Source organism: Mustela nivalis (assembly GCF_964662115.1).
Source record: "Mustela nivalis genome assembly, chromosome: 5".
In the NCBI taxonomy this organism is placed as follows: domain Eukaryota; kingdom Metazoa; phylum Chordata; class Mammalia; order Carnivora; family Mustelidae; genus Mustela; species Mustela nivalis.
Genome location: NC_139024.1, coordinates 108,100,334 through 108,123,302, shown reverse-complemented (window position 1 = coordinate 108,123,302; position 22,969 = coordinate 108,100,334). Strand labels below are relative to the sequence as shown.

Here is a 22,969-nt window from a genome sequence, read left to right as displayed (position 1 = left end):
ACAATATTTATTCTTCCAATCCAGGAGCATGGAACATTTTTCCATTTCTTTGTGTCTTCCTCAATTTTTTTCATGAGTACTTTATAGTTTTCTGAGTATAGATTCTGTGTCTCTTTGGTTAGGTTTATTCCTAGGTATCTTATGATTTTGGATGCAATTGTAAATGGGATTGACTCCTTAATTTCCCTTTCTTCTGTCTTGCTGTTGGTGTAGAGAAATGCAACTGATTTCTGTGCATTGATTTTATATCCTGACACTTTACTGAATTCCTGTATAAGTTCTAGCAGTTTTGGAGTGGAGTCTTTTGGGTTTTCCACATATAGTATCATATCATCTGTGAAGAGTGATAATTTGACTTCTTCTTTGCCGATTTGGATGCCTTTAATTTCCTTTTGTTGTCTGATTGCTGAGGCTAGGACCTCTAGTACTATGTTGAATAGCAGTGGTGATAATGGACATCCCTGCCGTGTTCCTGACCTTAGCGGAAAAGCTTTCAGTTTTTCTCCATTGAGAATTATATTTGCGGTGTGTTTTTCATAGATGGCTTTGATGATATTGAGGTATGTGCCCTCTATCCCTACACTTTGAAGAGTTTTGATCAGGAAGGGATGCTGTACTTTGTCAAATGCTTTTTCAGCATCTATTGAGAGTATTGTAATTACTTTAAATCACTTAGTTTTGATGAACATGTCATTGTTACATGTTAACAGAGTAGACTGTGTGAAAGATATTGAGGACTCCCCATAATATCTTTTCAACTTTTCTGTAAATCTAAAATTATTTCAAAATGAAAGATTTTTCTTTAGAAAGTGTTTCAAACTGTTGAAGTTATTAACATTTCATTGGGTTATTTAAAGCTAAAACTGAGGCACAGGAGCAGAGGTCAACCTATTGGCTTGACTGCTTTTTCTGAAAAAAACAAATAAAGGTAATAATCAACATATTTGGAGGTCTGATAATGAGGATTAGTTTGTCTTTTTATTTTTTAAATAATTAATTATGCTAACCTTGCATTTGCCTATGTGATTTTTCTTTTAAAACATCTTATTCTTGCATTTCTAAAATGATAGAGAACAACTTAAAAAAGAAAAGCAATAAGCCCTTGTTTAACTATTACTCTTTGGTCTCTTCCAGAGACTACATCCTCAACCTTTTTTTTTTTATTTTATTTTACTTTCCTGGTGGTTACTTCTATGTTTCAGCAATATATATGGCCTTGATCTTTATGTAATTATTTAGATGCATAATTTTACTGAAATTAAAAATTATAACCAATCTTCTTCTTTCTCTTTTCTCATAAAATTATAAATGCCCTTTCATTCCCTACTAAACACCTCTGTAATATGTCACTTCTCCAGAGAGTGTATCCTAGTCACCATTAAGTAACATGAGGCAGCCCTCCTATCAATACTTCTCCCATTTTTAATTTTTTCTTAGTCAACCAAAACTTTATTTTTACATTTTCCATGTTAAGATGTATATTTTCCTCTATAACCATGGTAACATTAACAGTGTTCTATGTTTATCCTAAAATATAATATCCAATATGATTATGCTTTATAAATATTGAATAAGAGATCATGTACTATAATCTATTAATCATTACAGAACTCTCAGCTAAATATAATATATATTATATTTATATAAATATAATATGCTATAATATATGATCCTGAATATACCTAGTGTGAAGTTCCATTGGATCTCTAATCCACATTATAAAATTTTCAGAGGACATCATGGTTTTTGTTATCTCTATATTTGGACTTTACTTTTCTTGTAATTTTTCTTTGCCTATTTACCCCTTGATACTTGTAATGTTTTTCTTTTTGTCTGTGTCTTCTTATTCAGTCATATCTTCTACTGTGTCTAAGATTCTACTTATGTACTTTGGTCCCCTAAATTCTATTTTCCCAAATCACCTTTACTCATGAGTTCTATGTTCTGCAGCCAAACTGGAATTACTGTTCTCTGGACCTGCTGTACAGCTTAGGCCCAAAGATTTCCCTTCTCTACTCTAGTCTGACTCCATTTGTTTATTTTTTTAAAAGAATATTTTTTTCTTTTTTTTTTTTTTAAGAAAAGTGTGGAGTTTAGGGACACCTGGGTGTCTCAGTTGGTTAGGCCACTGCCTTCAGATCAGGTCATGATCCCAGGTCCTCGGATCGAGTCCTGCATCAGGCTCCTTGCTCAGCGGGTAGCCTGCCTCTCTCTCTGCTGCTGCCTGCCACTCTGCTTTTATTTGCTCTTTCTCTGACAAATAAATACATAAATAAATAAAATATTAAAAAAAGAAAAAAGAAAAAGAAAAGTATGGAAGTTAATCTTTACTTACAGAACACTGAAATATGTGAGATTCCACATAGAAATAAGGAAACCCACTGAGGGGAGAAGCTTCATACAGTAGGGACATTTTGGAACACTCAAGTATAGCTTCCTTGCAAAAAAGTGTTACAGTAACAAAACACATTTAAAAAGAGTTCTTAGTAGAGAAACAGTAAGAAAAACTTATACCAAACTTGGTATACAAACAAATTTATGCTTTGCTATATAATCTGAAAGTTAAAGGTCCCAGGAGTGCCATCCTGAATTTGGGATGCATAGCCTTCAGAGGTAGTTTCTGGTACAATATTTTCATCTTCCTCTTCCTCAACAGAGATACTTCTCAATTAACTTTAAGCTTAATGAAACTTTGTACACAGACTCATTATCATGGCTTTATAGAGCTTCAATTTTGTCTAGATCTCCACATTCCCCAATCATACTAAGTTTCTCAGTTTCACCTAGTTTCTCAGCAGCCTGAAAGATGTTTGAAGTGGGATCCAGAATAACTGGAATACTTTTGGTATATTTTGCAGTTGAGAGGTTCATCAGTGGTTCTATTATGCCACAATGAATGCGATATACAATCTGTTCATCTGTCCAACCACTTGTATAACAGCCCACAGCCCAGACAGCTTCATTTTGGGTCTTAAAGTCTGCCTTAGAGAGAACATCAGTGAGGAATGGGACTAAGCCAAGATTCAAAACTTGCTATATCTGGTCCTGATGACCAACTGTGATATTTGACATTGTCCATGTAGCTTCCTTTTGAATATTAGTTTTGGGGTTCGTTAGCAGGCTGGGAAAGACAGCAAGTGCATCTGTTACATCCTGAGTCTGTTTATCTCTCCCAGTGACAATATTTCCTATGACTCCTAGCATAGGAGTCCCAGTGAACAATTTAGTAGTTCCTAGAAGCTTCACAAGTTGAGCACACTCCTGTTTTCACAACCATTTCAATTCGTTCTTTTGGACCAACAATAAGGTAGGAAATGACCCAGTAAATCCCTGCTAATATACTTCTGGATCATCATGATGCAGGAGATGAACTAAAGTAGGAAGAATCTGCTCGACTTCATCTAACAAGATTCTTCTTGAGACAAAGTTTTCAAGATGTTCAATAAGGTTATGTAGTAACCACACACCAAAGGTGACCTATCAGGAACTTCAAGGAGAACCAACAGTGAGTCAATTGCTGAAACTTGATAATCAAGTCTCAGAAAACCCAACCATCACCTGCAGTGTTTCTTAGAGCTCATACAGCTTGTTCACTGGTGTGGGCAGATGCCGACAGAAAAATGAATGCTGGGATAACATTTCCATGTACCACAACCGTGGTCTGTTCTGATGTCCCTGAAGCAATGTTAGAGAGGGTCCAGGCAGATTCAAACTGAATGGGATTACAATCAGCTCTGCTCAAGAAGGACACAAATTTTGGACTCAAACCAATCCAATTATGTTGTCTGTGGGGGACTGTTTTTCCCTAGAAAGCAGTTTCCTAGTAGCTTGAGCAGCCTGGAGCTGGCTTTCCAAATTGTTGCTATTTATGCCTTTGACAGAGTCATCAACAGACCAATTCAGTGCCCTGGTTGTTTTGGTTTCTTGAAGTGGACAAGTAGTGTCATCAGGAAATTAGCTTACATTTCTCCTTTTCAACATCTGGTCATCTTTCTTAGCTTTCCTTAGGTCCACATTAACTTCTATTCAGTGCCGTCTTATTTTTGCACTGTGTTTCTTCTTGTTCTTAAATCTGTTAAGGTGTGCAGTTGGTGAAATAGCATTCTTGTTGGTGGACATGGTTAGGAGACAAAGGGAGAGAGCTACACACTGGCTCAGGCTTCCATAGGAGACCATTTGGGGCATTGCAGGCTACAGGTCAGCTGCCTTCAAACGTCCACCATGGTTCAGCCCAAAGATGGTGTGCTGACTCCATTTGTTTAAATTAAATTTTAATTTTTAATTAAATTTTTTTTAATAATTAAAAAGAAATGATGGAGTGCCTGGGTCGCTTAATGGGTTAAGCATATGCCTTTAGCTCAGGTCATAATCTTGGGGTCTTAGGATCAAGCCCCTGTGCTGGGCTCCCTGCTCCACAGGGAGTCTGCTTCTCCCTCTCTCTCTGCCTCTCCCTCCCCTGCCTTTCTCAAGTAAATAAGTAAAATCTTTTAAAAATGCTATTATTTCCCGTTATCTGAATCTTTAATGTAGCAACCAGTTCCTGCTTTATGTCTGCAAAATCTTTCCAAATATATTAGAAGACATTTACTAGTCTTTTTAAATGTTATCTTCAATTATCTGTATTAGCTCACTGTCTGGGATCAGGTCCCTGGTTTCCATGTATTTGGCCTCTTTTAATGTTTCCCATGTTTTTCTTAATACACTGGTAATATGTATTTATTGTTCATATTTGCAACGCAGAGACTCCAAGGGAGGGATATGTGTATTGAAAAAATATCAATTGGCCAGCTATACTTTGAGGTGTATTGCACATTATTATGCATATTATGGTTGAATTGTATGTTATTCCTGGCTATCCCTAAAAGCCATATCATCTGTATTAGCTGTAATTATTCTCACAAAGCCTTTGTTCCATTTCTCAAGAGAGTATTCTATCAGTTTTATGTCTCTAAATAACAACTTGTTAGCAACTCAATGTGAAAATGTGGAAGAGGCTTTAAGAGAGAGAAAAAGGATTCTCTTTTTTAAATGCAGAATTTCAAATGGTCTTAGACAAAAGCTGGATGCCATGTTTGGGCCCCTGAGACTGAAAACCTCTCTCAATATGGTCCTGCTGAACAGCTCAGTTCCCTCTACACTTCAAGAGCCTAGGAAAACTACATCTTGTGTTTCATAAATTAACATTTGTTTATATTCTTAGCATGTTCTAGAAATACATTGAAATATCCCCATATCATCTTCCTCATTGTGATTTCACACATTCTTTAATTTTTTTAAAAGATTTTATTTATTTATTTGACAGACAGAGATCACAAGTAAGCGGAGAGGCAGGCAGAGAGAGAGGAGGAAGCAGGCTCCCTGCTAGGCGGAAAGTCCCATGTGGGGCTTGATCCCGGGACTCTGGGATCATATCCTGAGCCAAAGGCAGAGGTTTAACCCACTGAGCCACCCAGGTGCCCCTATTCTTTAATTTTTTACAATTATGTTAATGTGGTCTCAAAATAGAGGAGGTAGGAAGTTTAATATGACTTTTCATTTTGGATTTTCAAAGGAGGAAATATATCTGGCAGAAAAGTTGACATTACACATTTATGAAGACTGCTTTTGTTTATTCATATGAATAACTTAACTATATAATCAAAAACATAACTTTTTAAAAGAGCTGTTCAAAATATTTGCTTTTATGTTATGGGTTTGATTTCAATATTATATTTTTCAGTTTTACTTTAAAATATATCTTTATTAGTCTTCAATCCCTTCAAAAATAGAAAGAATTTAAAATGACTGATTTTCATCTTAAAATATCCCTCTGTGACATTTCATTCCACAGTATATAAATTAGAGTAGCCATAAACTCTGCTTTTGAATCATTGTGTTGCTAAGATGACCTATCATTGAAGGTTACTTGTGATGCAACTAGTTATATCTTTGTACCTTTGGAAATAAAACAGAGTGTGTTTGTCTTCTAATTAATGGGATCCAGAAAACTTAACATTTAAAACATTTTTTTAAATATAATTCCATTTGGATTTGAATAATGTAATTTTAAGTTAATATAACAATATTTACAGATAGCAAAAATTAGAAATAAATACTTTATGTTCTTGCTAATAAACCTAGTAAATTATGAAAAAAAAATTATTTTCTCAACTTTATTTCCTTTGGTCAAACATTTCCAAAATACACACTTGCTTTTAAGTGTTCTGTGGTTCAGTGTATCTTCAACAATGACATTTCACAACCATGAAAAAATCATTGTTATCAAGAATCAGATCTTAATTCAATGTCAATAAAGGTATCAATATACTGTTTAGATGTTAATCTTATGTATGCATTTTGAATCTGTTTAACTCTCTATTTGGTCCAGAAATGGAAACTAGTAATGACTTCCAAATAGGGCATTTTTCTCTTCTCTTTTTGCAATACCTTTTTCTGTGAAGAACATTTTGGGCAAACTTTGAACTAATATCTATTCATGTTTCATCATTCCCCCATAATATGCTGACCTAAGATTTTTAGTGTTAACTTCAAAGAGATTTGTATGCACATCTTTTCTTTCCTGCGATTTATGAGGATGGCCTAAATTAAACTGACCTTTGAATCACAGTTTTTAAAGCTCTAACTTAGGTAAATAATATATACCTCCTTTTTTTTTTAGGAATGAAATGACCCAAGTTTGAACACAGTATACACAAAATCAATTTTAGTTGCTTCTCTTACCCGCCAATGTTTTTGTCTTTTTTTTTTTTAATGTGTTGTTATATCTCTCAATCTCAGTTCTGCCAGTTTTAAAATAAGAAAAACAAAAAACAAACAAACAAACAAACAAACAAACAAAATTAGATTCACAGCTAAATCTAACTGGGTTCAGATTCCAGTACCATTTATTCACACTGGGAGGGATTGCAACATAGGCATGTAGCCTCTTTGATTTTTAAATTCCTCACAAATGTTACCTTTTTTTAATACTACACCCCCAAATAGTTGTGATAATTAAATAAAAAAACTTTAATGATAAAGCTTAAAAATGTGTACCTCCATGGTGAACAATTTTAGGTACATCCATACTAAGCTCCACATGAAAATAATTTTTTCTCTTAACTAAATTAAAATATTAAATATTATATGCATTAGAAACATTCACATTTCAGGGCACCTGGATGACTTGGTTGGTTGTGTCCAACTCCTGATTTCAGTTCAGGTCATTATCTCATAAGTCATGCAATGGAGGCCCCCCAACCCCCCAACCCCAACAAGCTTTGAACTCAATGGAGAATCTGCTTGAAGATTCTCTCCCTTTGCTCCTCATCCCACTTGCATTCTCATTCTCTGTGTCTCTCCTTCTCTAAAATAAATAAATCTTAAAAAAAAAAAAATAAAGAAAAAGAAAAATGTTCACATTTCCTTTTCCCTTAGTGGATTAAAAGTATAAGATATTATTGTATACATTAGAAATTTCCACATTATAAGAAAGAAAAACATTCAAAAATACTTTAACAGTTCTTTATAATCAAATTGAAATTACATCGTACTTTCTCACTCTCTTTGGTTCATAGAATGCTTTTCCCTTGTGGCCAGTTCCTTTTTGATCTATTTTATGTAGTCATGAAAAAAGATCTGGATAGTCTGATCTAAAATACTTTATGCCATAAATAAATTGTTTCATTATATCTTAAGCAACTTCTATGTTCTATACTTGTTCTGGATAATGTTCTAAAAACTTTTCTAGACATATGTATATGAAGATGAAAAAACAGACATGATACCTATTTTTAAAGATTCTTCACTTTACCTAGAAACAGATTTTATATATATATATATATATATATATATATATATATATATATATTAACAGATTTGGTGGCAGTGGCACTGGAATCAGAAGCAAACTTCAGATAATATTCAGGGACAATGAGAAACACAGACCTGGCACCCATGAACCCCTTTTGAGTTCACTGCCTTTCCTACCATCTTTGAGGGATGTAGTTAAGTTCCTCTCAGTTCTGAGCTCCATTTGTGTTGAGCCCCCAATCTAATTGGGTTTTGAGTCAGTTCCCCATTTGTTTGGAATCACTAGTTCCACAGTGGGAAATGCTAATAATTTGGATCGGAGTTCTCTATTTATGTGGAAATTTTGGTCCATGTTGCATCCTGCTGGCTGCAGTTCCACATTTGTCTGGAATCCTTCCCCAGATTCCATGTTAGGAACTACTGATGGCAGCTGCAGTACACCATTTGTTTGAAATCAGATTGTAGTACCCATTTGTTAAATTTGGTCTTTCGATCCATTCCCCTGTCCCAGGTTCTGTAGTGGGAATTATTGGATGTGTACCTAGGAGCTTCTTTTGGCTAGTGGCTAGGATGCAGTAATATCACTTGGTTACTGCTAAGACATTAAGAAGCACATGTTTGTTATTCTTGTTTTGTGTAGATAAAGGCTAGCTAAAAGAAATGGGATCTTTAATTCCAAAGAATTAAGTATATCATCTTCTGATGACACATCTGTTTAGGAACTATAGTCCTGGTAGCTGTTGATACCTTAAAAAATGACAAAATCCTACTAAAAACAACCTAGAATTGCAATGGCCATTATGGGGCATGTTCCAGTTAGACAATGCCATTCATTTAAGAAGCATATTTGAAAACAAGTGTCCCCAAATTAAATAAACAGAATAAGACAACTATTTTAACCCATATGCCAAAACTTCCAAAAGACTTCAAGACTCCAAGATAGCTTTATTGAAAGACAAGTTTAAAAGTAAAGACATAGGAGATAACTAGAACAAAAGACTATATAACTGATGTGACTCCTACTGCTCCCCTTTTCTTTAGCAAGTACTAACATTTTACTAATTCTCTGTTTGAAATGCCTTTCTACTCTGAAGAGATTATTTAAGTTACTTTTTGAAATATTTAAAAATAAAACTACCCAAGGTTGCAGACAAAACTCCTGATGTATATTTCACCCTTTGATCAAAGACTGAACTCAGAGTCAGAGTTCAAGAATTTCCTAATCCTGGGGAGGATCCCCAAAAGTTTGGCTTTTTTTTTTTTTGAAGTTTTTAGAATAATTATTGGGGTCTCTGACCCTGGCTGTCAGATTTGTATCAGTAGTGCACATATTGGTAGGACCTAGTGAAGCTCAAAAATAAATACAAGAAGCCAAAATGGCAAAATCTTTTTTTTTTTTATTTTGTTTATTTATTTCACAGACAGAGATCACAAGTAGGCAGAGAGGCAGGCAGAGAGAGAGGGGAAGAAGCAAGCTCCCTGCTGAGCAGAGAGCCTGATGTGGGGCTCGATCCCAAGACCCTGGGTTCATGACCTGAGCTGAAGGCAGAGGCTTTAACCCACTGAGTCACAAAATGGCAAAATCTTGAGGATGATATTTGAGACCCTTGATCCTCAATGTGCTCCCCTTACAGATCAGAGAGAGCTTAAGAAATAACTACTGAACTTTTACAGTTTATTCTTAGGGTTTTTTCTGCCCTTACTGAGTCACTGGTTTATTATACAAACATGCAAACAAAAGAAAAATGAATCTGTAGCATACTTTAAAGCCCATTTGGAAGTCCTCTTCTGATGGTATTCCAGGTTCCATACAATAAATAAGGTGACCAAACTTGCTGTAGCTATTCTTTTTGTAAATGGATTATAACCTGAGATTAATGGATTAATAAAAAGGCAGAAAATAGGATGAGAAGCCAACCCTCTGACTGAACTCATGGTCATAGCTGGGCACTTTGAAATAACCTGGAGCAAGACTTCAAAAAAAAAAAAAAATCTGCTATGCTATTAGCCTTGCAGCCACAGCAACATGAAGGCTAGAGTCCTCCAATAATACCTGGGCCTTTTACACTATGCCTTCTTAGAGTACTATCATGAAAGCATTGGCCCAAAAATCAACATCTCACTTGTAATCAACAGGGACAAGAAAGATTGTCTTCAAAGGTCCCATCTCTACCCTCAAGGTAGCCCCTCCATATGGAGATCTCCCAGAGTTGATGACTCCAAGGGCCTCCAGTAAACTACCAATGATTTCCTTAAACACTCAAGAGGAAATTAAACTTGAAATTAATGAAACCTTGCCAAGTATTAGTTGATACTAGAGCTATGCTTTCTATTTAACCTGTTTTCTCAGAGGAAAACAAATCTCTTGAAGGGCGGTGGGGGGAAAAAGAAAGAAAAAAAAGTATTCCATGTTGGCAGTATCCAGTAAATCTCAGACAGAATTTCTGTTTCAACCTGTACAAATGACTCTGGGACCTTTTATTAAAAAAAATATATTCCCTTTTGCTATGAGATACAGTCCCTTTCAATCTATTCGGTAGAGATATCCTTTCTAAAGTTAAAGGACATTTTGCTACCAATAGAGACCTCACCTTAGAATTTCCTGACCAACCAACCCACCTGGTCTTTTATGTTCTTTACATTCTGCTTTTGAATGAAGAAGAAAAAGAATTCCAATGAAAGTCCCTAATTTAATCAATGTACCTGAAAATCTGCAGGCTGCCTCTAATACTGACATTGGAAGAGTGAAAAGTACAGAGCCTATAAAGATTCAATAGATGTGACCAAAGCTTCTCCTAAATTGCCTGAATATCCACTAAAGCCTGAGACCATACAAAGCTTCACTCCCATAGTAGAAGACTTAATCACTCAGGGGCTAATCGTTCCCTTCACAAGCCCCTGAAATACACTGACTTTGCCAATCCAAAAACCTAATAGAAGGGGCTGGCAATTTGTTCAGGGCTTGAGAGTCATTAACAAGATACTTATTTCCCATTTCTTAGTTGTTCCAAACCTGAAGACCCTTTTGTTGCAAGTTTCACCAGACTGAAATGGTTCACTATTATAGACCTCTTCTCAACCTTTGTTAGCAATCCCCATAGATTCTAACAGCCAGGATCTATTTGCTTTTATTTGGAACAATCAACAATTACTCAGACTGTTATGCCTCGAGGATTCACTGAGGGCTCTTCTTATTTCTACCAAGTACTTCACGGAGATTTATGCACCCTTTAGCTTCCTGAGAAATCAAACCTTTCACAATATGTAAACAACCTCTTGCTATGCTCAGTTACTAAAGAGGCATCCACAAAAGATTCCTCTTGTTTGCTACAACAGTTAGCTGAAAAGTAACATATGGTCCCTAAAAAAAAGGAAAAATTATAATTATCTTTAGGCACTGTTCATTACCTAGGTTATAATCTAAGTATGAAGGAGTCCCGCTATCTCCAAAAAAAGATTCAGCTAATCCCAGAAATTTCCTAGGCCTACAACTAAGTGACAACTTTGTGGATTTCTGGGTATTGTAGACTCAATTTTCTCCACTTACTTCCCCACTCCATGAACCAAAGTTTTGGTCACTTGGGAAGATAAACACTGGCAAGCCGCTTTTTTTTTTTTTTTTTTTTTTAACAAACAAACAAACAAAAAAACAAGCACTGAAGAAACTACCTGCTCTAGGGCTACACAACTCCTCAAAACTTTTCACAAACTTATGTTTGTGCATGAAAGAGATAACCTAGCCCTCGGAATGCTCACACAAGAACGTGGTAATAAACATAGACCTGTTTCCTATTAAAGAGTAGAACTTGATTCAGTTGCTTGTACCTAAACCACTTGTCTTAAGGCTATAGCTGCAGTTACAAAATTAGTAGAAATCTTAGCAGATTTAACCCTAGCAAATGGCGTTTATTTACAAATTCTGTACAAAGTCTTCTTAACTCTGAGTTGACTCAGCATTTCTCCTCATGCAGACTAAATTCCCAAGAGATCCTTCTGCTTTTGTCACCTAATCTACATCTTAAACATTGCAGCATTCTTAATCCTGCTACACTGCTGCTTCTGCCAGATAAGGGCTGAGCTCCATTGGCTGCATCCCTTTTGCTAACCCATTTTCTGACAAGGTGTCCTGATTTACGAGACACTCTTTTAACTGACCCTGATTTAATCTTGTTTGTTGAGGAGTCATACTGTGAAAATAATAAAGCGAGTTTCCAATCTAGTTATGCTATTACTACACAATATGAGCTACCTGCAAGGGGAAACCTCCCACAAATAGAGTTCCAGGTCCTTACCTGAGTCAGTTAACATTTACATTGTCATCCAGTATGTCTTTCGGGTCATCCATGTTTTGGGGATGCTGTCCACGCAAAGGATTTTTCTTACATGCTCTAGAACCCCAGTCGAAAATGGACAACAAGCAAGCCTTCTTGCTATGCTCAAATGGCTGCGATCAAAATTGAAGCTCATGCTCAAAGGATTAAATCGGAGTATCATGGGAATGCCAGGTGTACAGAATCCATCTGTTTTGGCAAAAATTAGCAAAAATTAATTGCTACACTTTTGCCACGTTGACGTCCTTGTGACATGGCAACAATGTGCTCCATTCAATTAAATGATCAGAAATTATATAAGCAGCTGGACTATGGAAATCCAAGATAGCTGCTTGGTTCTTCCCAAATCCCTGTTAACCCCCTTTGTTTTTGTTTTTGTTTTGTTATTGTTGTTGTTGTTTTGTTTTGGTGTTTCTTTACCCACCATCATGCATTTAAGATGAATCAAATTTTGAATAGACATGGGTAAGGAGACTTCTATAAAATTGCAAAAACAGTCTACGACCCATGTCTAACCTGTTGGGTCCATAATCCTAGAAAACTACTTTTTGTCCCCAAACACTTCAGACATCCTTGTTGTGGACCTTTTGACCACCAGCAGCTGGACTTCATTCAACTACCACTTGGTATGGATTATCAATATGCACTTGTTATTGTAGAAGTGTATTTCGGGTGGATCAAAGCCTTCCCCTTCCACAATGCTGATGGCACCACAGTGGCAAAGAAACTATTAGAAAACATGTTTCCCACTTGGGATATCCCGTCCACAATCTCCAGTGATTGAGACACTCACTTTATGGGACAAATTACATAAGCCATAATGAAAATCTTGCAGACTTCTTGGAATTATCACTGTCCTTCTCACCCTCAATCATCAGACAAGGCTGAAAGAATTAATGAGATCCTCAAACTAAAAATCTCAACTTGCAGAAACTACTGGACTCCCTTGGCCTAAGGTATTCTCTATAGTTTTACTGACTGTTCATAATCCCTCTTTGGGAAACATAAACCACTCTAATGAAATAGTCTCGAGTAGACCAATGTCTATTGGTATACAAATTTCTGGTGACTTCTGTTGTTTCATGCTAAAGCGAGCAGGCACTTAAATCTTTTTTTTTTTTTTTTAAGATTTTATTTATTTATTTGTCAGAGAGAGAGAGAGAGAGCACAGGAAGACAGAATGGTAGGCAGAGGCAGAGGGAGAAGCAGGCTCCCTGCCAAGCAAGGAGCCCGATGTGGGACTCGATCCCAGGACGCTGGGATCTGACCTGAGCCGAAGGCAGCCGCTTAACCAACTGAGCCACCCAGGCATCCCTTAAATCTTTAATGACTTATGTTGCAGCCTGTCATCATGACATTCATGACAGGTTAAAGAAGACTTCCTGAATTGCAGTTGAAAGGATCCTGTTGGCCTAACCCTGGAGCTCATGACTGAGTATTCTGGAAATTTATCAGAGGAAAATAGCCCTGGAACTCTATTAGAAGGGAACTTACCAAGTGCTCCTGACCACTGAAACTCCTGAAAAACAAGAATGTATTGAGCCTTGGGGTACGCATCTCATAGCTAAAGAAGATTCCACCTGATAACTATTACTGAAGTTGCTGGAGACCTTTGAATGAAATGGACAAGGAAAGAAAGTAGCTGACATGGAAGTAGACTGCTTTCACACAAGATGCCAGATCAAGACTCTACACATTCACAGGGCATGAAAACTTGTTTTGTTTTGTTTTGTTTTTTCCTTTCTTTTCTTTAGTCCAGTATTAGTCTAGAAAAATAACACGTCCACCTAAATCTCCCAGGCCACTGTTAAGGAGGGTAAAATTTCAGACTGCTGGATTTGTCACCAAGATATCTAATCTATCCATAATGCTAAAGACCCTCAGGTCCTTCTTGTGACCAATTTCTCTTCTATATCCAATATCACCACAAACTATGGTCACCCCTCCTTGGCAGTCTCTTCCCATGGCTATTTTGTGCAACCAGAACATTTAGTGTCTTGTTCTTCCCTTCTCCAGTGATAACCATACTTACTCAGATATCTACATAAATTTTAGTATTTTTGCACCCCCTCATTACCATGAATATCTAGATTAGCATTTTCCTGCCTCACTAAGTAACTCACCAGCTGTAACCTTATTTGCAAAGTATTTAGAACAAGTCTTTAGTTCAGATTAGGACATTTTCTTCCCATGTATGCTGAAAAATTGCTTGGCCCTAGCTTGAATGGATAAACACAGAAATCCCTGCAAATGAACACATTAATAGTCCCTTCTTAATGGGAATTGTTTGTAACCCAACAGAGTTTGTCTGTGGTGGTGTTCATCATCCACCCTGGACCTGTGAAAGCCCAGATAGCTGGCACATTGCCAGGCAATGCCTCTTAAGTTACTTAACAACGCACCTAACTTGCCACAAATGAACTAAGATGCCTCATTGTTCAAATCCCTTGGATTTATCCAATTAGGAAGGATCTACTAGAAAATATTCATGAATCAGGATTCACTTCTTTTGGCAAGGTCATACCTTCCAGATTAGAAGTAAATATAAGTGAGAATATGATCAGAAACCTCTCCATAACTCTAGAAGCTTTGCAGAATCCATTGCTAAGGCAGTAGCTCATCCACCCCCTATGCCCCCCCCCCAAAAAAAATTTCCTGAGATGCTCTGGCCAGGGTTGTCTTTAATAACAGGATCACCCTTGATTATCTTTTAGCTGAGCAAGGAGATGTCTGTTCTGTGGTTGACACCACCTGCTGTATCTGGATTAACACTTCTGGGAAGTTGAAACTCCATTACATGTGATCACTGAGCAAACCACTTGGCTTTAAAAGGTGATTTCTTCAGTGTGGTCTTTTTTTGACTTACTTGATTTTACGTGGTTTGGGTCTTGGGGACCATGGCCTCAAAGTGCACTCCAAATGTTGATAAAACTTGCTTACTATAATCATAATAATATTCCTGGTGTCTTTTATTTTTTCAAAAGCTTTCAATGTACATTTGCAGCCACTAACCATGAAGCAAATGATCTCCCTAGGACTAGAATGTCAGAAAAGATGTGAAGAGTATAATAGATTTAAACATGATTAATCTGGAAGTGTGACCTGTCAATGCCACAGGAGTTAAGCAAAAATATCATGACCTATGGATACCACAAAAGGAAATAACAAAAGCTGCCAGTGTCAGCTGAGAGTGGCAATGATGCCTTCAAGTTTGTTCACACCTCACGTCAAGCTAAGGATCTGAATGAAGATGGGAACTTACTAAAAAGAAAACCATAGCCACAAAAAGAGTCACTTGTGCTAGGCCCACTGTCACCAAACCAGGGCTTAATATTTAATCTAATTGCAGTTGAAACTTTCCTCAGGAATGTAATGTTAGACAGTCAGTCTAGAATATCCTAGTCAGCACCAGTGAGGTAGCTAATAACTTTTGTCTCTCAAAAGGAGCTGACCTTGCCTGACATAATACTGTCTTTCGTTTGTTTGTTTTTTGGTTTGTTTTTTGGGTTTGTTTGCTTTTTTTGTATTGTTTTGTTTGGTTTTTGATTTTGGTTTTTGGTTTGGTTGTTTATGACTTCCTTGCCCTCTGTTTAAAAATATTTCCCTTTCTGTATGTGTCACTTTGGGGTTCCTTTCTACTCCCTTGATGGGATGCTGCCCACTTATGAATCGTTCATTGAAATCAATCAGACCTTTAAAATTTACTCTGTTGAACTATTGTTATTTAATGCTACAATGAAGAGGTAATTAGTACCACTATATTTGAACAACATGCCAGATGCTATTGTAGGGATGGGAAAGTTTTCCTTTCTTCCCTGTAGGTTCTTTGCTGGTTCAGTAATTAAGTTGACATAAAACAGATTAACAGGAGAAAACAAACAGAAGTTTAATAATATGTATACCTTGTTTATACATGGGAGAGACCCAGGAAAACTGAGTAACTCCCCAAAATGGCCCAGGCCACAACCTTAAACACACTTTCATACCTTCAGTGGTTTGTCACCGACTGAAAGACAAGGACAAGTTATGTGGCCACACATTGAAGACTGTTAACTTCAGTTAACATGTTATTAAACTTCTGTTTGTCCTTCTCCTGTTAATCTGGTATTATTGTTATTATTTTATTAATATATAATATTAATATTATATTGAGACCCATATCTCAGCCAAGAACCTAGAAGAGTAAAGGAAAATTATTTTTCCTTCCCTATGTAGGTAAAATCAAAGCAAGATGAATAAAATAAACTTCAAAGTTGATATGTAACTGCGCATTTCACATTTATTCCACTTATATACTAGGAAATTCTTACCAGCAGCTATTTATTCTAAAATAACTAATAAAAATTAAATTAAAAATTAATTTAATTTTTAAATTAAAAATTAAATCATTGAAAGCATTTTATTGTGTACAGTATGAACACATCTCTAGATCCTTGAATCAATAGTTTTACATTTTATTTTTTTAATTTACTCTTTTATTCATCTTAAAGTGTATGATTCAGTGGTACATTCACAACGCTGTGTAACCATCATACTATCAATTTCCTAATTTTTTTTATCTTCTGAATTAGTTTTACATTTTAAATAGAGATCTTAAAATCTTCCAATTCTTCACAGTTCCTTTAAGTAATTATTTGTATTCTGGACCACTTTTATGGCATCACCCTACTAAATGTCAGTACTTTCTGATAATTTCTTTACTTTGTAATTATTTTTTTAATTGAAATATAGGTAAATCCACGAAAAGTATATACAGGTTTATAAATGTTTATGAAGTAAATGCATCTGGGGCCACCTGAATGGCTCAGCAGTTAAGCGTCTGCTTTCAGCTAAATTTATGATCTGGGGGTCCTGGGATTGAGCCCTGTGTGAGCCCTCCCTTGCTTAGTGGGGAGTCTGCTTCTCCCTCTCTTTCTGCTCCTCCCCCTGCTCCTGCTGTCTCTCCCTCTCACTCTCTCTCTCAAATAAATAAATAAAATATTAAAAAAAGAAAAACGTAAATGCTTCTATATAGCCACTACAAATATCAGGTAATAAAACATTATCAGCAGTTAGGAAGATGCTCTCACCTTTTCTCCATTTCCAGACACCTTTCCACCTCCCACCAGAATATAGAAGAGAAGTTATGGAGAGCTTTGGGGAAAGCATCCAAGCAAGGAGAAAACAACCACCATGAGGTGGAGCAATAATGAAAGATCTCTCCGTCTAAATTAAATGTTTATTTTGAGAAATAATAATAGCAGAGTGAATCAAAAAAGATCAGATTTAGATAACTCAGAAATTCATGCAGATGTGTTCTTTATGCAATTGAATTCAAGTATTTTGTGATCTTTCAGGTACTCACATCCTTAAAAAGTTATTTTGTTCTTTAATCTTATTGAATCATATTATAATTGCAAAACACTTTCAAGTCGCTCTTCTTAAATATAAAACATTCTACTATGTACCAAGGTTAGGAGTAACCTATGTACAAGAAAGAAATATAAGAGACAGTGAGACTCAAAATACAGTCTTTTCTAAATTACTAGACAAGGGTTAATTTTAAAATGCGTTGTGTATCATTGTAGTAAAAGATGGAAAACTTAATTTAATGCAGATAGTCCGCAATAGACCCCTTGTGTAATTCAGGCAGCAGAAGCCTGAAGTTGCTCTTCAGGCTTTTGTTGTTGTTGTTATTGTTGTTTGTTTGTGGGTTTAGATTTTTATTTTTTGTTTATTATTATTATTATTATTATTTAGTATAAAGTGACATTGCAAAGCAAAGCTGTGGAAGAAATAAGGGATATGAATGAATGGGGTCCTGCAAAGTGCAGTAGCCTCTTCTAGTGTATAAGCATTTATCCAGAGAGTGTAGGTGTCAGGGGCTATAAAGGGATAGTACGCACTAAAATAAAGGTAGCTAAAATGCTGTATTGTGCAGTGAGTCACTTTAATACATATCTTGCCTACTCGATGCTAAATTCTGTAGCTTGATGTGGATAAAATGTTTTTGTGATTTTATGCCTAAGCATACTAAAGAACTGATAAACTCATCATCCTTGAAAAAAAATGGTGTAATTTGACAACCATTCAAGTTCTTTTATTTCTCTATTGTATCTGGGTATATATTTTTAAAATGATCATGATCCTATAATAAAGTTATTAAATTGAAGACTAGAGAGATAACTCAGATATATATCCCTAGTAAATTGAAATTCTAAAATGTCAGTTAACCAAGCAAGTCAAAACAAACAAACAGAACCCAAAATCTGACTTCTCTTCCCACTACCTCCCTACCTCCACCCACCTTCTCCCCCCTTTAATGTCTGCTTCCTTTCTACTTGGCACAGAAGCAGAAGTAAGCAAGGTACCACATTATTATTAGTTTGTTTTAAGTAACTTTGTAATTTTCATCAAAATCTTCTGAACTCATTTTTTTTTTTCCCCAGAGATGTGAGTTTTCATTGTTTTAATATCAGGTACAAAACAGCAACAAAACGAAATTCTTCCTTCCAGAGAAAATTTTAAAAATAATATATGGAAACATTTAAACTCTGTGCTTTCTCATTGAAATATGGATAGGTATGGGGTGTCTGGGTGGCTCCGTCCTTTGAGTGTCCAACTCTTGGCCAGGATCTGGTCATGATCTCAAAGCTCTGTGCTCAGCATGAAGTCTGATTAGGGTTTCTCTCTCCCTCTGCTCCTTCTCCTCCCTCCCCCACACCCCCAACTCCCACCCTGTGCCAATGCTTTTTCTCTCAAATAAATATGTTAATATTTATAAATAAATATGTTTTTTAAATAAATAAACAAACAAATAAATAAATATGTTTTTAATTAAAAAAGATGTGTGGATGAGTGTGCTCAAAATTAAACTATATTTTAGGATGGTCAATCTTTGATTTAAGAAACCTGCCTCCTTTTAATAAATGTATATTTTACTAATGCTAAATGTTATACAAAGAGTATGAAAGGGATTTGTCAGAACATAGTAAAGCAGTAATCTGCAGCGTAACTACAGTATGGGAGAGGAACCACACACCACTCCTGCATCCTCGGAAAGTCTCTGTTCAATGTTTCATTATTTGGGGAATGCAGATAAATATACATAAAACTTTGAAGACTTCCTAATTGTATGTGTGTGTGTGTGTGTGTGTGTGTGTGTGTGTGTATACATATATTTTTTTTTTAATGGAAACACTTACTCCAAAGTGGAAACAAATATTCCATTTCAACCATAAGTTACTTTCTGCTCCTAGTGTCATTTAAACTAAAACTTGTCAAAGAAGCTTTACCCTGTTTTTTTATATTCATCAAACTTTTTTCAATATAATTCACACCTTAATTTCATGCATACCTAGGTCAAGTCCTATATATGTTTTGCTGTAACTGTTTGCTGTAACTCTTATCACATCCAATTTCACTTATAGAAATGTCATATTTGGTTTCTTTCCTATATTTTTATTATCCAATTTCTTCTTTCAATAATCCATTTTTATAGAATTTCACAAGAGTTAGCACTAGACAACATGGAAGCTATGCAATTATGTGCCTTGCTGTCTGCGCACAAACTGACTAACAGATGCACGGTGATCATTCTCCAGAAGAATTTGGAAGAAGTGACATGATTAGTTACTGATACTGTTAGTGATATAGATTAATGATCCAGTAGCAAAGTTCATGTTTTATGCAATTATTTACAGTTAATATGCCAAGATAAAAGAAATCTGAGCTGTGCTGTTGGAGGGCTGGCCTTATTTAAATAAATTGTGATGACTAAAATTCATACACACCAGAGTCAGGCAAACTGATGAATACTGTATGTAAAAATATTATGATTCATTGCTATGAGTTTTATAACTATAAAACACAAAAAATCAAATATTATAGAATAGTTCATTACATTTTATTACAGAGGTATACACAATGTACTGTTGGTGTCCAAAAGAGAAAGGGGTCACCAGAAATGTCAAAGAAGGTTTGCTCAATGATAAAGACTGTGATGTTTCCCAAGAGCTTAAAAAAAAGTCACAACAGCATCAAATATTTATACATCCAACTTTTAACATTCCTTGGAGTGATGGCACAGTATTTTTTTTTGTGTTTTTAAACATAGCATAAACATAAACAGTGCAAATAATAAGATAAAAAAGAAACATGTATATAAAGATATCTGAGAGATGCCAAGAGAGAGAGAAATAAAAAAGAGAGAGAGAGAGAGAGTAGCCAGGATTTGAGGGAAAGAAAAACACTGAAGAGAGAGCCACTTTCTCCAGTGCTCTCTGAGATACAAACTTTGAGGCCGTAAGATTAGTTAAAAGTGGTGACTATAAAAGTAGTTATAGCTCAAAAATGAGAAAAAAAAAGTAGTTATAAAAAAAGTAGTTATAGCTCAAAAATGAGATTTCCTCACAGTTTCATGTAGTTAGGAGAGAGTAATTGTATTCAGTGACAAACAAGTTCCAGAATGTCTGGTATATATACCAGTTAGAACCCTGGAAGATGTATGTTCTCAATGTTCTATGAGTAGTTAAATAGATGAGCCAACACACATGTTTGTAACCTAACATTAAACAGCTCATTTCAAAAACAGATTTAAGTTATCAGCTCATGCTCTAACTGGAAATCATATTGGAAAATTAAATCTACTTTGGGAGAAGATAGTACCAACGACAGCTTAGAATATTGTAACAATATTGTAAAGCTTCATTCACAATATACTGTATAAAAATCAAATTTGCATGTTAGGGGACAATAATGAATGACTAAAAAACAAGAGAAATAGTATGAATAGTTGAGAATAGGAATTCAAACACTGACTTAAAATGAATGTGACTATTAAGTACAAAAGTAGAACTATAATTTATAGATAATTTTATTAGAGAACTGTGATTTTTTGATTAATCCAATGGACTTCCATTTTTAGTTTTGGGATATAGAGATCTGGGTAAAGTGTCACTTCCATTGATAAAACAAGAAAAAAAATAGAGATACTGCAAAATGTCTTTTTTTTGAACCCATCAAAAAATTGAGGTCTCACAGAAAATATTCAAACCAAAATATAGAAAGTAACAAATATCTTCAGAAAGTAATGGGGACTGAGTATATGTTTACTTGTACAGTTTCATGGATGGAACTGGAAGGGTTTATGCTAAGTGAAATAAGTCAAGCAGAGAAAGACAGTTATCACATGGTTTCACGCATATGTGGAACATAAGGAATAGCATGGAGGACCACAGAGAAAGGGATGGAAAACTGAATGGGAAGAATCAGAAAGGGAGATAAACCATGAGAGACTCTGGACTCCAGACCACAAACTGAAGGTTGCAGAAGGGAGGGGGATTGGGAGATGGGATAACCAGGTGATGGGCATTAAGGAGGGCATGTGCTGTGATGACCACTGGGTGTTATACAAATCTAATGAATCATTGAACACCACATCAAAAACCTAATGATGTACTATATGCTGGCTAACTGAACATAGTAAAAAAAAAAAAAAAAAAAAAAAGAATAAGACTCAAAAGTGACCAAAAAATTGGAATAATCAAGGAAAGAACTTAAAATAATTATGATATTTATGTTAAAGGTTACAGTGGAAAATGTTAACAGTATGAAAGCTCAGATGGTACTTTCACCAGAGAGATAGAAACTATAAGAATCAAATGTAAATGCTAAAAATAAACAGTGATAGAACTGAAAAAAATGTTTTTATGGAGTCATTCTGATTATATAAAGCCAAGGAAATAATCAGTGAACATGAAAATAGATTGTTAGAGAGTACTCAAATTGATGTGAAGAGAAAAGAGTAAAGTTGAATAGGTAACATATAGTAATTGTTGACCAATTTCAAACCATGACAGTACAAGTTAATTGGAATCTCAGAAAAACAGGAAGAATAAATAAAGAACAATACATATTTGAAGAAACGACAGTTGACAATTAATCCAAACTAATGTGGGCAGAATACCACAGATAAGAGAATCATAAAAGACACCAAGCAATACTGAAACCTAAAACAAACAAACAAGATAATAAAGCCATAAACATTGATATACATCATATTCTAACTACAATAAATGAAAACAGAAAATCTTGAAGGTAGCCAAAAGAAACATTACACATAACCGAGAGGAACAAAGAATTAGAGTAGACGTCCCATCTGAAAACATGCATGTGAGAAGACAATGTAGTACTGTCTTTAAAAGCATTGAAAAATATGGCCAAACAGAATTCTATATCCTGTGAAAATATCTTTTAAATGTGTAGGAAAAGGAAAGATTTTTCTCGGGTAATTAAAAAGCCTGGGAAATTCATTCTCAGCTTATGTACACTACAGAGAAAGCTGAAAGAAATTTTTTGTTGGAAGCAGTTTTGTATTAGTCATAATCTTGGATGTTTGAAGGAAAAATGAGTGACAACTAGAAAAATGAAGGTAAAATGCAATTATTTTCCTATTTTGAATGCTGCAAAATATCTGTAACCATACAAATCAATGATTATAATCATGCATATGTTTATAAGCATATGCTAAAGTCAAGTGTTACAATAATGGTCAAGGTATGGGAGAGAGAAATTGAGAATATGCTATAATGAAAGCTTTACACTGTACCTATGGCAGTGTGATATTATCTGAACTTGGACCTTCATTCCTAGAACAAAATTTTAATTCATGTAAATGTGAGAACTTGTAAAGATGGAAAATGTAATGGTGAAAAAGAAATGTATATATTTGGTTTCCCTACACAATCTGTTTTCTTACATTTAGTGAAAATTCAGTTATTCCCAAACTATGTTACAATTATAAATTACTTGCCATTGCATTTATAATCTGCCTTCTATAACTATGTAATATTTAGGAAGCAAATGTT

General features: G+C 35.3%; 1 pseudogene across 1 annotated transcript; it reads right to left on the bottom strand.

Annotated features, from left to right (window-relative positions):
• Positions 1-2,546: 2,546 nt before the first annotated feature.
• Positions 2,547-4,119, bottom strand: LOC309864139 (importin subunit alpha-1 pseudogene; annotated as a pseudogene). Its single transcript has one exon. The product of its transcript is annotated as an importin subunit alpha-1 pseudogene (transcript).
• Between the last annotated feature and the right edge of the window lie 18,850 nt (positions 4,120-22,969).